We start from the raw sequence: 19,088 nt of genomic DNA on the forward strand, positions 1-19,088 counted from the left end.
TTATTGCTCTATTTTCAATCTTGAGGGTGGGAGAGGTCCTGAATCATACAGAATATATATTCTAGAACCATGTATAAGTGAAAACCAACTTAAGGCTATTCTTAGACTAATCCAGCCTTTCTTTTTTTTTTTTTTTTTAAGATTTTATTTATTTATTTGACAGAGATTACAAGTAGACAGAGAGGCAGGCAGAGAGAGGAAGATCAGCAGGCTCCCTGCTGAGCAGAGAGCCCGATGTGGGCCTCGATCCTAGGACCCTGGGATCATGACCTGAGCCAAAGGCAGAGGTTTTAACCCACTGAGCCACCCAGGCGCCCCTAATCCAGCATTTCTAGAGAACTGGAAATATGAAGCTTTAAAATCATCTCCATTTCAAACTCAGAAGAAAAGACAAAAAATTTTATGTAAAGACAGTAAATAATGATATAATAGATTTCTATGCTACTGTAGTTAGTTCAGTCAATGAGAGTCAGGAGAAGCGGGGTGTGTGGGTAGCACGGTTGGTTGAACCCCTGACTCTTGGCTTTGGCTCAGGTCCTGATATCAGGCTTGTGAAATCGAGCCCTTCGTTGGGTTTCCTGTTCAGTGTGGAGTCTGCTTGAATTCTCTCTCCCTCGCTTTCTGCCCCTCCCCACCACCTCTCAAATAAATAAGTAAATCTTTAAAAAAAAAAAAAAAAGTCTGGAGGAGAGAAGAAGGGAGGGGGAAGGAGGGAGGGAGAGGAAGCACAGCTTATGCAGTGCATGGAGCGTGGAGAGAGGAGGATGGCTGGCCTGTTCAGGCACATTCATTCACTTCCACCTCTGGGGGACTCCATCCAGGGTCTCCTTCATGGGTAGCTCTCACCTGATGGTCAGCCTCACCCCAGTCCTACCCTGATGTGACCTTCTGAGCTACTAGAAACAACATGCACCATGTCTACCACTTGTCAAGGTTCTTCTTTATCCCTGCCTCTCCTGGCTGCTCGTGAGGTACCTTCTGGAAGAATTCCCCTAGGTTCCTGAGAATGCCTGCTCCGAGTCTACTCTCTGCATATCAAGGAAAAATCACTGTGCTGTGGTGCTTTTCCTCTTTTTGAGAAATGTTTTCCATGCATCCAGGAGAGAAGTAGAAAGTAAAGTAGTTTTTTTCTTTCTTCAGGTTTTAATTTTCTTTAAAAATTGTGTGAAAAATGCCTTTCTTTTTTAAAATTAAGAACTCATCCCTGATAGAGAAATGATTTCTCTTTGATGACTTTGCTATGCCTGCATACCATCTGGGATATTTTTCTCCGCATTTTTCTTTAAAGCAAGTTAAAAGGCAATAATTCTAAGTAATAAAATTGGTGAAATCAAGCATTTGATGTGATATTATATTTTAAAAAATAAGTAGATAACAATGTAAATATTTGATGGGAGGCAACTAAAATGATCCCCCTAGTGGTAAATGTTCTACAATTTGGGAAATACCATTCATTCTAGTAAATGGTCTGCTTCTGGCTAAGTATGACTTTGAATATAAACTTAGGGTCTGGTACAATATTCTACAATGCACCAAGAAGAAAAGAAATGGTAAAGCTGGTGGACCTGGAGGTTGCCAGGAGCCGATAGGTCCCAGTATAAAATTCATTAAAATACTGGAATGTTTTCAGTATAAGTAAAATGAATGTGTATCCAACATAAATAAAATATCTACACATACATATTTTTTTAATTCATACCTCAGTTTTGAGTGATAAAATTATTCTAGGTCTATGGTATAAAAGACGACTGTGCACAAGAATATCACTTCGGTAATTTTCTTGTTACTTTCAGCCGGTAACTCCACACAGCAGCTCATTGTCCTGAAGGTGGTGTGATGGTCCGCTCATTGTCCCATAAATAGACAGGGTTTCTATGATTAAAAAAAAAATCATGCTACTTAATAATACTCTCAATCAACGGAGCACCTTTGTAGTTTCTCAGGAAAAAGATACAATAAGGTTATATTATTCCTTTATGTTTTTCTGTTTGCCACAGAATTTCCTTTTCAGATTCCAGGGCAAATAGAACAAAGGATCGGTTTTTATGATTTTTTTTTCCTAAGAGTAGGTTCTGGTGTCTCATTATTTGGAGATTGCTGTGAAAACTAGGATCAAAAACATAGATAGGCATAGTTAATTGTGTAATTCATAATAATAGCAAATTTTTCCTGTTCATAGGTCTTTTTGGATGCATTTTTTTTCTTCTGAGAAAGACTGAATGGAATAATTTTCTCCTTTTTCTCTTTTTCAAAACTATTGATGCGACACAATGCATGTTACATAATAATCACAGTTACCATGACTTTGGGGAAGCAGGGTTTCAAGTACACATGCTGTACAAAGGATTTTATGAAAATTTGGATTCTCATGTTTGAAGAGAATAAAAGGATTCCTTTGCTTCTTAGAAAGAAACCCTGAAAACAAACGAACAAACCGACTCAGGGCACGGACACCTAGCCGAGCCCACATCTGGGAAGAATGACGTGCCTTCAGCATGAAGTAGCTACAAGAAAAAGACATGTAATTAAGGAGGGGAAAAAAAAATCAGAAACTGGAGCCATTAAAGAGACTGTGATATGAGGAACACATTGTACAGGAGATGTGACCACAGATCTCAGATCTGAGAGCTGAAAGGAAATGAAACTAGTTAAAATTCCACTGCTCATTCACTCCACAAGAGAAAGAACCTTCCTGTTCAATGCCACTTGCCACTTCAGTTTTAGAAACAATTAAAAGATGCAAATATTTGTGAATTGCGGCGTATGCCGTAATCCCGTTTTGAAAACCAACAGTGCCTTGTACCTGAGGTCCTCACTGCTGGTTATGTTGGGATTCAGGGGTTAAAGCAAACCCTTCAGAATGAGTTCACTCCTGCTACTCAGACAAAGGGACGCAACTCTGAGTCTGCGTTCTGTTTGCCTGCAAGCTGTTGCCTATGCCAAATGAGCATTTTAAAAACCATTCAAATTAAGTTGAAAATTTGTAATTATATTTTCCCTTTTAATTGTAACTTATGCAAATGTTATATTCCAGCTGTACAAATAATTTTCGCTTCAGACTACAACATCCACATTAAATCTAGCATGTAACACCCTGATAGAAGATTCTTCCCAAGCTGTAGTTGCAGATTTAGAAGACTGGAGTCGGCGCTGTTAGTTATGGCTTTCGTTGCTGCTACCCCGCAGTTAAGTATAGATTGCAAAGTGGCAATAGAGAAGAGAGACACCTTTGCTATAATTTGCTGGAGACAATTTATGAAGAGAGCACCGAGAAAGAGAATAGGAAGGCAAACAAACAGAAAGGCACGAGGTCTAAGAAACCTGGCTGTTTGAGAAAGTGGATATTGTATCCTTGCTGTAATTGATGAAGCTGGCTTGCAGTGCATTAGTTACAGGAAGAGGTTGCCTGTGATTCATTTGTTAATTGCCACGCATTTTAAACCACTTAGTGCAAACAGAAATTGAGTATTTTCCATTTTCAATGGAAATTTCACTTGGGGAAATCATGTATGAAACCATTAAAATTTTTAACCAAGGGTGAAAGAAGCATGGATTGTTTTAAACACACACACACACACACACACACACACACGGGATCTCGCAAACGTGAGAAATGGAAAAGAAAAATCCCCTCCCGCCCAAATGCAGCATACTGTTCTGATTACCAAAGTGTTTTCTATACATTAATTTGGGAAGGTTTTCATAGGCTTGGTAGGCAAACACACGGAACCCTGATGCGGAACCAGCTGATCTGCTTTTTGTGTTTAACTGTTCTGGAAGTGGTGGAAGAGACGGAAGAAGAAAGTCTACTTCACATCCTCAAGTAATTCACAACCTTGTTGAGAAACAAGGCAAACTTACGGAATGAGATGGACTATAATAAATAATGCTGTGTGTTTATAGAACTAGCAGAGAGATCAACACTTCACCTCTCAGGGGGGCAAACAGCTCTAGTGTGGCTTAGTGATCTGTTCAAGGTCACACCTAATAGTGGTGAAAACATTTTTCAAACTTAGGAGGTCTAACTTCTTATTCTTTGTCTTTTTCCATCATGAAGGCATCAGTTAATTGAAAGCTGTGCAACTAAAGAATCTATTTGCTAAGCATGGGTCCTTCCTATATTTGCCCATGAAATGAACTTCGACTCAGTTGGAAATTGTATAGGTTTTAAAATACTTTCATAGGTCCTAGATAGAGATTGGAAGGTTTTGTTGATCTCTAATTAGCTCTGATTGTTAAGATTGATTTTTAAACTGGGAAAATCCAAGATAAAGATCCCATAGCCCTGAAAAGTATGCTGTAAATCCATACGCTTTAGGTCAAAGAGCAAGTGATTAGAAGTCCGGATTGATTCTTGCGTAAAGGGGCACTGCGAGGAAATGCTAAAAACGAATGTGCATGGACAAAAACCCTGGTGGTGTGTGTCACTAGCTGGGAATGCTCATTAGACCTCATTTACTACTGCTCTTGGCACAGTCTGTTACATAGGCAGCTATGACAATGACTATACTTTATAATGCAGAGCCTGGGCACTGATGTCTACGAAAAGGACTGATGATGGTAGGATTGGTGTGTTGGTCTACGTGCAGTGATTTCCTGCGGGTAAGTATGGGTGTACTTAGTTCTTTATACACCAGTTGATTCATTCAGCAGTTAATGTATGTACTGACTCATTCATCATGCATCTTGGGGGCGGGGGGCCTTTACCATGGTTCAGGCAAAATTACATTTACCACTGGGAATACAGATTGGCAAAGTAAAAATGAAATAACTTATTTAATGGATATCCACTACAGGGCAGTTGCTGTCTGATGGAACCAGAAATTCTTAACAACTCCCATCCAGAAAGCCAGCTGTGCTGCCTATATCCAAGGCCAGGTTGGTTTCCCCAGATCTCTCAGCAGCTCTCATCTAGCCAAACTGAGTGTCAGCCTTAGATGTTGACTCTTCCTCCTGTGTATCTTCCCAGAAGGCCAGTTTGTAAGCCTATTCCACTGGAGGGTTCCAGCATCTTCCGTACTAGGATAGTGTGTAAAAGCATAAACTTTAGGGTGAGTTGTATGTGGCTGGTTCCACCACTCACAAGATGAAGGTCCTTACCACATATTTAGTTTTCTCATCAGGAAAATGAGTGTAATCTGGAAAGTTTGCAGCAAGGATAAAATTTAAATAAATTAATGTTTGACACTTAATAAGGCCTGACAACGGTGGCTAACCAGTGACATTTTGCTAAAATGTGTTCTTCTCTCAATATTCCTTTCCATTTGCAAGTGATGTCTCTTGCCTGCCATGTATTAGCTTCATGGGCTCATGACATTTTGCAGTGTGAGTAGTAACTTGGACATCTGGAGTCGGCAAGAATCATCTGGCTCCCTTTGACTACTTTGATACTCTGCTAACTGATTTTTCTAGTGGTGGACATGAGTGGGGCTACTGAGCTCATCTATGGCTACTTTCTGGAGGGCATCTGGAAATGCGGCCTTGCAGAAGGCTGACCTATGCTGGCTCCCATCCACAGGATCAGAGGGATTTCTGGGATGTAAATTGTTTCAGAGTTCCTTGACCCATTCTTCCCCTCCTCTTCTCCACCTTCTCTTTCTGCTTTCATCTCTTTTTCTCTTCCTCCTCTTTCCATCTAGTCTTTGGGACATTTACAAATACACTTTAACTCCGCAGTTCCTGACTCAGGCATTATCTTTATTAACATTTGCAGTTTGTGAAGATAAGAGGTTTTCATCACCTCTGCAGAGCCCCAGGGGAGGCCATGGCCCTGTATTTGTAGAGTCTTCTACTTTGATGAAATGCAGATAAATTGAAAAATCTGCCAAGAATCATTGTCCTCAGGATATTGGGAAACAAGCACTTCCATAGTTAATCATGTGTGCGTTTTTAATTGTGGCCTAATAAATTAGCTTTTCTTTTTTATGCCTTTAAGTTCATTCTCAGAAAAAAATCTCCAAATATTAACATTTTTGCTTCCTGTGTAGTCAGCTAATTATCCTCAGAGTAGGTGCTGGACTGGGGAGAGCAAATAACAAAATCAGGTGGAGGAGGCAGGGATTTTTTTGTAAGTAGGAAGTAGGAGAAATTCTTTTCCTTCAAACCTTGAAACCCTATGAGGCAGTGGGATAAGGAAAAATCACATACAACACGCTAGCAGCCCCGGGGACTAAGATTCACAAAATGTTTTGTCCATCTTGCTAACTTTTTTTTTTCCTCCTAGGCAAAAGGTCTCTATCCAGAGCTTCTAGATCTTTAGGGCACATAAGAATCACTGGGGTGGCTATTAAAATGCTGAATCCCAGAGAGTCTGAGTCACTGGATGACTCAGTTCGTTGGCTCTCATCCAGAAAGTCAGCTGTGCTGCCCCTGTCCAAATCCAAGTTAGTTTGGGATTAGATGAGTTGGGACCTGGCAGCCCCTGCATCTCAGAGCATGATGAGGCACGGGGTCTGCTTTCCTCTCCCCTTTGGTTTCCACTCTTGGCTCTGCCCATCTTGGCAGGCTTGGCTAAGAAAGCCTGCGCGAGGGGAGGTGCCTGGCGAAACAGATGCAGCCGTGTCAGAAGTGTTTATTCAGAACTCACAGCGCTGCCTAATACATAGTGCCATCGGGTTGTTGCTCAGGGAGACACCTATGATTCCATTAATTATTTAGGGATCCAAAGTAGCCACCATTAATGAATTTGAATGTATTACAATGATCCTAATCAGAGTAACAGATGCAAAATGACAATATGATACACACAATTTTCCCCCAGCGAGTTACACACTATTAAGGTCTGTTGCAGTCAATGAATCCAGATGCTTCCACACTCTTACTGACCATGAAAGATCCTGGTTTCATTACATGAAAGAAAATAAGTTCATCCTGTCATCTTGCAGAGTTAAAGCGGGCTCCAATTCAGCAGCTGGTAAGGCATCATAAGTTGGTTTGCAATAATCCTGCTTCCATTTCAGGATTGACTGAGTGGAAGAATTCTATTGCATCTGGGTTTATCATTCCCTTTACATTATTTTTATGCTTTCCCAGATGAGATGGTTTATTCTAGCTAAGAAAGCCTCTAATGGACTAAACCAGTTTTATACACACACTAGGTGAGAAGAAAGTGAACTATTTTTATCGAGGGTAAATTCATTAAAAGCAGAGTGACAAAACCAAAGTCAACCATGATAAAATGGGAAGCATAAAGCTTCTCGAGATTCTGTCAGAATTCTGGTATGCATGAGGCCGTGCATGGCAGCACTTCCCCCCTTGTCTTAAGGATCATACAAAAGGAAAAGAGAGAGGGGAAAAAAAAAAAAACCCAACCAGGAGACAAATATAAGCCACAGACTGCAACACCTGTGAGAGCTGCCAAGAGAAGCTGAAACTGTGTAGTAGCTGTAGAGGAGGAAACAAAAAGAAGCATCACAGATGGCGGCGAGACATCCTGGGGTTGGTGGGATGTAGGGAGTGCCAGCAAGAATACTCTTCCTGAAGGCGAGGGGCTCGCTTGAAGAAGTGCTAACGTTAACAGAATTGTTGAGGAATTCAGGTTAGCAGGGCTGGTGCGGAATTTGTCTCCTCTCCTGAGCTGGCTCTGACAGATACAGTAAAGGGCTGAACAAAGGATCCAAAGATGAGCTGTATGTGCAGAGAATGACCTAATTCTAGGGCAGCAGGGAAGGACAATGAAGTCTGGAAGCCCATTGTGGCCCCACCCCAGGAAAAGAACCTCTGGAAAATAGCTGATTTGGGAAACTGTAACTCATTCACTGATGAGAAGTTACAAAGGAAAAGGCATGGATAGAAAGATCCTATAATGAAAACATGTGGGAACAAGCAACAAAACTAACAAGCAGATGGAGAACACTCCTAAGTAGATAAAAATCTTGTCCTAACAATTTTTCATGAATTAAAATAAAAATATACTCGATGAAGCAATTACCTTGATGAATGAAGACCACAAAGCAGAAATAGAAGAATACAGAAGGGAGGTGGGAAGTCACTGAAAAACATGAAAGATGAGCTGAAATGCAGAATAACTTTGCTGAGTTCTCATAGGTAATAACTGACAAATTATTTTATTTAAAGCTGAGAGAGAAAGTAGTAAATATGAAATGCTTATTTAGCAGTACAAAGATGACAAACAGAAAAATAATAACATACCACTGGGTGGTAGAGGGGAGAGAGAAACGAGGAGGAGGACAGAGAGAGAGAGAGAGAGAGTAAGAAAACAGCAGAGGTGACTTATCTCTGCTGCACAATACCTGGGGCCTCATCTGAATGACTGGAGACTGGAAATATCTGGGAGATTCTTCACTTGCATGGTTGGCTCATGGGCTGAGATGACCTAAGGCTGAGTTCAGCTGGGACTTGACCAGAGTCCCAAGGTGTGATATCTCATGTTGCCCAAGCTTCCTCATGGCATGGTGGCTTCAGGATACCAGACTTCTTACACCGGCAGTCCAAGAGCAAGTGTTCCCAGAAACAAGGAGAAAGCTGCATGGCCCTTGCTGAGCTGACCCTGGAGTCACGTAGCATCACTTCCACGTAGTCTATGGGCTAATGTAGCCCAGGTCCACCCAGACTCAAGACAAGAGGCAGAGACACCACTTCTCTAGAGGAAAAAGTATCAATTGTGCTCATGTTTAAGTCTGTCACAGTGTTGAAGGATTCAAATTTTGGTCTAATAAAGCAGTTACTCAATAATATAAGAATAGACTAATATTTCCTTAATATGATAAAATACATTTGGCTCAGTGGAAATGCCAGAATTAAGCTGAATGGCAAACAGCAGAGGCATTCCTTTTAAAGAGAAGAAAAAGTCAAGGATATCTGCTATTACTAATATTACTTAACATTCCTTGAGAAATACTAGCCAAAGCAAGTACCTGAAAAAAAGGAAATAAAACTAACATTATTTTCAGATAATATATAATCTTTTACCTGGAATTTCCAACAGAATTAGTTGACAAGAATGCTACAAATTAAGAATTCAGCAATTAGTGGGAACAAACTTAGTACAAAGAAATTAATAGCTTTCATATACAAACAGGAGAGAGGATGGAAAAAAATACCCCATATAGTAGCAACTCATAATACTAAATACCTAAGAATCCACGTTAAAATGGTCTATTTGAATGACAATAAAGATAATAACACACTTTACACTCGATCTTAGCCAAAAAGCCGGGAAGCGATAGACAATAACACACTTTAAAACACTCCTCAGAAAATCGAAACAACAACTTCGAAAACAGGTTGATATAAATACTTAACATCATAAAGATGTCATTTCCCCCCTAAGTTAATTTTAATCAAACTAAGAATTTGATTTTTGAAACAAATTGTTCAATTTCAAAGTTCACACTGAAAATTAAGAGTAGCCAACAAAACTCTGAAAGGAAGAACAAGGGTGGTGGTGTTGGGAGGGAAATGAATCAGGTGATACCATGTATCAACCCATCTTTTAAAGCTTAAGTAGATGAAGCAGTGTGGTAGGTAAATGAGTAGAAATAGATTAATGAAACAAAGCAGAAAATCACCACATAGCCAGATATCCACAAAAATAGACCTCAAATGGGGCGCCTGGGTGGCTCAGTGGGTTAAGCCACTGCCTTTGGCTCAGGTCATGATCTCAGGGTCCTGGGATCGAGTCCCGCATCGGGCTCTCTGCTCAGCAGGGAGCCTGCTTCCCCCTCTCTCTCTTTGCCTGCCTCTCTGCCTACTTGTGATCTCTGTCAAATAAATAAATAAAACCTTTAAAAAAAAAATAGACCTCAGTGTATATGGGAATTTAGTACATGATGAAAGTAGACTATTCTAAAAGTAATGTTTCAAACTGTAATGTGAAAAATCTGGAAAAAAAATTTAGATCTTTTAAACCATTATAGTAGAATACATTCCAAATGGATCAGATATTTCTGGTAAGAAAGGAAGTGTTGGCAGTACTGGAAGAAAACACAAAGGAAATTCCTTTAAGTCCTTAGAATGGAAAATCTTTCCAACAATAAGATAAAATCTAAAAGAAAAGCATGATGAATTCAACTACGTCAAAAAAAACCTTTTGCATGTATAAAACACCATAATCAAAGTCAAAAGACAATATTAATTGCAAAATTTTTCAACTTCTAAAGGGTTAATCACTCTAATATATACAAGGAAGAAATGGATAAGAAACAGCCAATGATATAGTCAAAAATGGAAAAAGGATATATGTAGACTACAAAAAAAAAAAAAAAAGAAATCCCAATAGCTCTTCAACATATAAAAATATCCTAGACTTTGTACACAAAAAAATGCAAATTAAATCTGCTCTGAGATGACATTTTTTAACCTTTCAGACTGGCAAAATTCCTTATGTTTGATGATACACCGTGTTGATGAAATTGTAGAGAATCTCATCAGTTGCTTGTGGAAGATGAATACAAATATTGTAACTACTATTTGATTCTCAACTTAGTGTCTAAGAAAAGAAACTCTATACCCTCTTCTTGATCTTTTTAAAATATTTTGAAGCCAGTAAAATTCCAAAGTTTTTGTTAGCTCTTCTGTATGATGATGAATTGCTAACTTAGTCATTATACCACAGTGGATGAAAACCCTAGACCCTAGTGGAGTAAATATGACCCTAGGAAGTCACTATGACCTCAGTTTTCTCATTCAGGAAATGGACATAGTAACCACTTCATAAGTTTGTGTTGGGAATTAATAAGAGTTTTGAAGCACGATAGGATGAAATAAATGCTAGCTAATAATATTATTATTTCATACCATATTGGTATATCATAAAACAGGTTTTTTGAGGGGAGGAGAGAGGCAGGCTTTAAAACCTTACCAAAAATACCTCTTAGAAGATTTCTTATCAAGAAGTCTTTTTTTAAAGCCTTTTTAAAAAAGTTATTATATAAAAAATTTTATGTGTAGTAATGGGCAATTTAAATGGCTATGGCAGAAAAGAAATGAAATGATAAAAATACTATGTTACTTCTCCTTAGCTCTTATTCTACCAATGGGTTATGCGTGGCTGGGTGGACTAGAGGAAAGGATTATTTTCCCAATAGGTACCCTTTCTCTCTACTATTTTCAATCTCACCCTCTTCTCTGTTTCCCTTTGGTCAAAAAAATCATAATGTTCATGTCTTCCTTGCCTTGGACAATACCCTCCTTTCATCTCATTGTCTCATGGAGCTTTCTTTCGGACCTCACCAGGAAACTTTTTGGTGGAGTGTGCTACCTTTGCCACCACAAGACCATCCCCTTGCTTCTTGCAGCCTGCATTCTAGCTCCCCTCTTCACGCTCCAGCTGCAACTGTTGACTCCAAGGAGCCAACCACCCAATGACCAAATCAAAAGCTCTTGCGGTTGTCTTCCTCCTGGACTGCACCTGCATTTAGTGGTTGATTATCCTTCTATTGGTACACACTTCATCGCCCTGCTTCTCCCACCCTTCTGTCCATTTCTTTCCTCTTTTTCTGACTTTGCTTGCTTTTCATTTTTCACCCATCAGCATATGCACATCCCAAAGTTTACTCCTTATCTTTCTGTGTTTTTTTTTTCCTTCCATGGAGCTTTTCCTCAGTCTCACCATTTCAACTCCTGGAACAAGATAGAATGTTCTCCACAAGGAATCAGCTTCCTTCTTTAAAACTATAAACCCTCCAAGTTAAAGGCAGGGAGAAGAACTTTAAAAGGTGACTTTCTTTTGAGATAAGGTAGATATAGAATATATATATATATATATATATATGTATATATATATCTCCTTGGCTCTTGTTCCTCTTTCCCTGTTTTTCTTAAGTTTCCTCTAAATGTTTTCTTCTTCTGTAAACATATCCATACCTGGAGTTTTCCACAATAGGGGGAGTTTTCAAGAAATGGTATTTGCAAAATTCCAAAAAAGAAAAATAAGGAAAATTATAGAAACTCTATATGGCATAAGAACAAGTCAGTTTTAAAAAGACAGATATCCAAATTTGATATTATATAAAAGAAATATAGCCTTTATTCAGATAGCTAGGCTTGGTTGAGATGATGGGGACTGGTATCAAAGCAGCAGAGAGGGAATAGAGAAGTAAAGGTGGATTTGTGACATATTTATTGGAGGTAGGACTGTGATTGATTTCACTGTGCCAGTGAAGGCAAAGCAGGTGTTGAAGATGACTCCAAGATGACTCACTTGGGCAACCAAGTGAATGGTGATGATATTAATCAAAATGGAGGTACCAGTAAAAGGAATTCAGTCTGTAGGGAGGATATTGAGTTTGATTTAGGACATCTTGAACTTAAGCTACCAGTAGGGTCTTTGGAAGTAAGAGTCTAGGGGTGATATTATTAAAATTTATTTTGTAATTCTTCCCTTCTTGGGAGTAGAAGATCTCATTCATTTTCATAGTTTCAACTATTGTTTACATGTCTACATGACAGTGATTCCTGTGGCAGTCATCAGTGCTGGTCATCCGATGTTTTGGGTTTCTGCTTCCCAGACACATTATGGTAGGATGTACTTGCTGCTTTTTTGAAATTAGGTATGACCACGTGGCTTGCTTCGCTGATAAAGCCCAAGAAGTGACATGTGTAACTTCAGTATGGAGGTTTAAGAGACAATGCATTATTCTCCACATTTCCTCCTCAGTGACAAAGGGATTGTGAAAATACTTTCTGAAGCACAGGCGTCCTCAGCCAAGTGTCCTAATGAAAGACCTCCGGTACTCACCACCCAAGAATCAGACACCGGACTTCCACTGGATGCAAAAGCAAGAGCGTTTTATTCGAGCATGCCCGGGCTCCCAGGGACACTCAACCACGCGATCCGCAAGGTTTGGGTCAGTGTCTAAGAGAGCGCCGATCTGTTTCGGGTGTGCCTTATTATAGAATCTTACAGTCTGTTACAGACGAGCCCGCGCTTTTCTAGCCAGTAATTTTAAAGCGTTACAGTAAGGTCAGCACACAGTTTGGCCAGTCGCCGTTCAGGTAGTGTACAATAGAGTGTACGTGCTGAGCTGCACGTCTCCGACCCTAGGTATGCGGAAGCGACCCTTATCAGTTAGCGCATGTTGGGCAATGCTGGCACCACCGTTCTTCAGCAGGCAGCCACTTTCCTAATAGTAGGGGAAGGGTTTAACAGGGGAGGGGTGGAGCCAAGCGATTACAGAAAAGCAAGAAAGCGGTTAGTTAATCAATGGCTGGGGAGGGGTGTCTATATGCGGGGTCTTTCACTAGCAAATATGACACAGAACACCGGCACAAGTCGTGATTTTGAAAAGTAAACCTTTGTGATTTTAAGCTGGGTGTTTGCCAGCATGCCATAGCCTACCATTTCAACTAATTAATTCTTAAATCTTTATCTTCAACCCCTCCTCTACTAAGTGATCATAAATCCACTAATTTTGCAGAGCAGACCTCATTTCATGTAATTTTATCCTTTCCAAAAGGGTCAATTACAAAATATAAGAGTGGATGTGATTTGCTTTTTATGTGCCTTCATAAGATCTTAGAACAACGGCTTTAAAAGTCTTTCAACCATGATACAGAGTAGGAAATAATTTTACATTAGGACTAGTAGACACGTCAGAAACAAAAACTTCATGAAATAATACTGTTACTACGTGTGAAGCATGGCAGCTTTTTATTTCACTTAAAAACACTTACTGTAAGCCTCTAAGTAGATGTTATGACCCAGTAATGGATCTTAACCTATAGTTTGCAAAACCCTGACTTAGGGTGCAGGCTTTGGAGTTGGAGTGTCTAAGCTCAGCCCTGGCTCTTCTACTTACTACTACTGCTGTGTAACCTTCAGTAAAAGGTATATCCAGTGAGCCTCAGTTATGTCTTCTGTAAAATGGGGTACTAATCACTTATTTTGTAATTAAATCAAATTAAGTGTGAACATTAAGTGTGTATGATTATAAATATATAATCATTTGAATAGATATATAAATATATAAATAAAATTATGTATATGTGTATATTACATACATTTAAATTGATCGGGACGCCTGGGTGGCGCAGTTGGTTGGACGACTGCCTCCGGCTCAGGGCGTGATCCTGGAGTCCCGGGATCGAGTCCCACATCAGGCTCCCAGCTCCATGGGGAGTCTGCTTCGCTCTCTGACCTTCTCCTCGCTCATTCTCTCTCTCACTGTCTCTCTCTCTCAAATAAATAAAATAAAATCTTAAAAAAAAATTAAAAAAAAAATTAATTGATGGACATATTTCCTGAAACATTTTAAGTGGTCATAAAACCCAAACCTTATTTTTGGCTGGGAAGATAAGTCCTGGTAAGACTGTACAGTCTGAGGATTCAACTTTTCAGGAGTGCAATGGGACAGATGTATCCCTTGCTGACATAGCTCACTCCCTGGTCTACTTGTTCCCACAGCCGTTTGACCTCCCTGGTATATGCTCACTTAACACAGTTCTGTGCAAGTTGAGTCTGGGGGCTCCTTGTGGACGTGGGGCTTGTATACAGGGATCCAGTGCATGATGGGGATGGGTCTGGAATGCATTTGGGGACACTCTGCCCTTAGGACCATATCGGATTCTTTTCTCAGCCTTCTTGCTGGTCACTTTGTTATGAAAGAAAACCTCCTTGCCTCAGGACCTAGCTCTTAATTAACCCTTAAACCTGACACCAATCGTCAACATCCCGTGTGTCTTTTTGATGGCCGGGTTGTCTTATCTCCCCACCCTATTAAGAGCTCGTAGAAGTTGTGGATAATAGTTGCTTACCGATGGGGTTGTACTGTGATACTCTTTACCTATTTGTTTTCCTGGACACTGCCTATTGAGCTTTCGGTTCTTTGCTTAAAAACCACTTCCTCAGGGCACCTGGTGTTTCAGCTGTTAAGTATCTGCCTTCAGCCCAGGTCATGATCCCAGCGTCTTGGGATTGAGACCCACCTCGGGTTCCCTGCTCAGCGGGAGGCCTGCTTCTCCTTCTGCCACTGCCCTGGCTTGTGTTTCCTCTCTAGCTGTGTATCTCTCTGTCAAATAAATAAAAAAAATCTTTAAAAAATAAAAAAAATCCTTAAAAAAAATCACTCCCTCTGTGTGCTCCTATCTTGAGCTCCCAAGGTCCCTCTTGGTTTTCTTATCTTTCAATACTTTCCAAACAATTATGAAATTCCTGTCTTTCCTGCTGGAATATGAGAGGGTTGGAGATGTTCTGATTGGTTGTAACCTAGGATGAAACACAGTACTTTTTATTACAGAGCATTTTGGTATATATCATTCTAGACCAGACATCACATGCTTGCATGTCTGGAAGGACGACACAGCTCACATACGTGAGGCAAGTCAGCTGGTGGGATTTGGGGATTTGGTGGGCTTTACCCAAAGGGACAGCTACTACTTTACATCAACAGAACATTACCCAGAGGAAGTAGCCTTTCATTGCTAAAAGTTCTGATTTTTTTTCCTTAAATTTGAGATCTTCTGGATTTTAAACGCTGGTAGCTAACACTTTTTGGAGTAAAAAACAAAAACAAAACAAAACAAAACAACCCTATACACTGCCAGTTAACAATTTACACTACGTATAATGAATAAATGTACACATGTAAAATATATATTTTGGGGGCGCCTGCGTGGTTCAATCAGTTAAGCATCTGACTCTTGATTTCGGCTCAGGGTCGTGAGATGGAGCCCCATGTTGGGCTCCATGCTGGGTGTGGAGCCTGCTTAATATTCTCTCTCCTCGGTAGACAAACCATAAGAGACTCTTAATCATAGGAAATAGACTGAGGGCTGCTGGAGGGGAGGGAGGTGGGGGGTGGGGTAACTGGGTGATGGGCATTAAGGAGGGCATGTGAGGTAATGAGGACTAAGTGTTCTATATATAAGACTGATGAATCTGACCTCCACCTGAACTACTAATACACTATATGTTAGTTAATTGAATTTAAATAAAAAAGTAAAAACAAAGATTCTCTCTCCGCCCTCCCTCTGCCCCTCTGCTCCTCTCCATCTTTCTCTCTCTCTCTCCGTCTTAATTATTTGTTTAGTCTGATTTTTAAAACTTCTTTGTGAGCATCTTTCTTAGCCAATCTTACATATAATTTTCAGTTCCCTTATTTGTCAGGCGGGGATAAGATGCTATTTCAAAGGACTGTTGTGAGGATCAAGTGAAATTGAGTATGGAAAGCCCAGAGAGGAAAGCTGGGTCCACAGTACGTGATTCACAAACGGGGTCCCTCTTCCCTCTCTTGTTCAGTCTTGTCAGAGAATCAGCAGCTCGAGACCTGGCTACAGAGAGTGTGTTCCCTGGGATGCTCTGGGAGGTCTGAATACGTATCAGGGTGGCAGGGCTCCTAGGGGCAAAGAAATTTGGAGATTGTGACCCGAACCAATTTAAGCATCTGTCTTTACAAAGGACTTCTTAGAGACTTTAATATGCTAATGTGCCTCCTAACTCTTCAAAAAGGGAAAAGAGATGCAATATTCCTTACATTTAATTGACCTGAATGAGTGTCTTACGAAGCACACTCCGTGAAATGTGGAATCCACTGGAGTCTGGCTTTAAGGCTTCCTGGGGTGCAGTGGCTACAGCCCAGGAAACAAGCTTCCACCGTGTGGGCCTGCGTTGCCCAGCTGCCTGCCTCACCAGGCCGCACTGGGTTGGCACTGGAGTGCTACAGAGTCAGAAATCCAGGGCCCTCCACCAACTTCATTGATCCCACAACGCTTTTGTAGCAAGGCCATAAACAAACGTACCCATGGAACAGCAGTAAGTTGATGCTGTCTAGTGAAGCCACCGTCTCCCTAGCATCGATTTTTATCTTTAACTAGCTATTCTCCCCGAAGAACCAAAGGAGGCGATTTCATTTCTGTGGATTCCATTCTTGAGATCGTTATGTTGATTATGTGTATTCTCTTTTTTCGTGTAGATGTTTGAAATTTCCCTAGGAAACATTTTCTTCTGCCTAAGATTGCACAGAGCATCATTTTAACACATAGTAAATGTTGCTGAGTAGAAAAATGCATGTGTTACCATGTATTTTTGCAAAGTAAGAGGTTTATATCTTTGTAATTATTTTCAATGTGTGTTTATTGATTTTTATAATACAGGGATATTAACTTGAAAGGGAACAAATTACATACAACAAATTAAGCACTTGCATGGATTAGAAGATGAAGGTAGTGCACTCAAGGCATGACTAACACGTGAGTGTTGCAACACAGAAGAACTGTGTGGTTTCATCGCATCTGGGAGGGTTTCATCCCGCCGCTCGTCTGAAAGGCTCTTTAACTGGAATGCAGGTGCCGGAGGGAATGCATTCATGGAATCATAGTATTTGAGAACCTCATCTAGGAAAACTGAGGACAAGACGAGTTAAGACCCCATACAAAAGGTCACAGATTATTAGAGACATGGCCAGAGTGAGAAGCTAGGTTCGGGGACATTGGTCCCGTGTTGACTTTCCAATCACACATGGTGTCTTCTCCAAGGTCCAGTGTTACCGCTTATCAGCTGTGTGTCCTTGGGCAAGTCACTCTTTCCTTGTTCATAGAACAAGAGCAATACCTGACTGATGGGATAATGTGCATGGACACAGCATTAGGTTTAGTGCAAATTAATGCCCTTTGAATAACACTTCATTCATCTATCTGAGATGTATTTATTAAGTCTCTACTAAGTTTTAGTCATTAATTTCTTGGAGAACAGATTTTTCCTTCCCGTACGGATATTTACTGAAAGTTTTAACATAACTTCCATGGCACATTTTTAAGTGTGTAGGCATACATAAGTGTGTAGGCATACATACTTAACATTTGAATAAAAACCTATAAGGAGGATACATTTAATCTCCAAATTCTAAAACCCCAAGACTTATAATATGATCCTAGAGCCCCTTGGACTGAAGTTGCTATATAAACTACCTTATCAATGTCACAAACATTGCCATCCCCTGATGTCTTTTTAAAAAGGGCCGTGATAAGTGACTCCTACCCTCCTAAATACTGGATCAAAAGTTCCTGGAAGGTGGAGTGCAGCTATCCCAGTGGGGCAGTGCTTTCAAATGGTCGAGTTTAGGGATCTCCAATTTATCCTGTATCATAGAGTTTTTCTTTCAACTTGCTTTCCTCCCAGTTCAGTGACCTTGTTTCATTTATAGGTGAGGGTTTTGGGAAAGATGATTTCAAAATGGGGGATAAAAATTCATAAGGATCCTGGAAAGATTCATTACATGGTGACCATACCCTGGGTCTGCTTCTCTGTAGAGGCTGGAGTTGAATTTGTAGAAATAGAAGACATGGGGAGCAGCGATCATTTAGGTCATGTGTCATTTGTTCATCAGTGGTGGGCACTTAAACCAAAGATGATCTTCGATCTATTTGTGTTTTTTTAGAACTCAAAGATGGGGTTGGAAGGAGTAGGGTGTGGGAAACAGTATTAGATTTTTTTGAACATCCTTTTTATTTTATTTTTTTTAAAGATTTTATTTGTTTATTTGACAGACAGAGATCACAAGTAGACAGAGAGGCAGGCAGAGAGAGAGAGAGAGGGAAGCAGGCTCCCTGCTGAGCAGAGAGCCCGATGTGGGACTCGATCCCAGGACCTTGAGATCATAACCAGAGCCGAAGGCAGCGGCTTAACCCACTGAGCCACCCAGGCGCCCTGAACATCCTTTTTAGCAGGACCTGATGTGTCCTTTAATTTCTTAATGTGACAGGTGGGTCCATGACATATCTTGGCTAACTCTGGGCAGGGGAAGTTCCGCTCCAGAACTATAAGAGACTGAGTGGGAGTCCTTGGAATTGCCTTACAGTTTCAGCCTGAGAACTGGGGGATTTCAAGCAGACCACATCTACTCTTTAGAGGAAGGTCATCTCTAGATCTTTCTGGTTGATTTCATTTTGATTGCCCTTCTTGGTTCTAAATGCACAGAAATAGTGCTGGTTCCTAGAACACTTTTTTTTTTTTTTTTAAGTTGTTTTGAGCAAGCGTCAACTTTACTAATAAATTGGATGGATTTATTCTTCAATTCATATTTGGCAATCCTGGTATTACAATCAGCTTCATAGAGAGTCAGTAATTATTCATTGGTACTTTCTGTCACCGGATTCTTGGCTATGTTTCCCTCCCTTTCATGAAATATGAA

This window comes from Neovison vison, chromosome 2 (genome assembly GCF_020171115.1).
Source record: "Neovison vison isolate M4711 chromosome 2, ASM_NN_V1, whole genome shotgun sequence".
Classification (NCBI taxonomy): Eukaryota; Metazoa; Chordata; class Mammalia; order Carnivora; family Mustelidae; genus Neogale; species Neogale vison.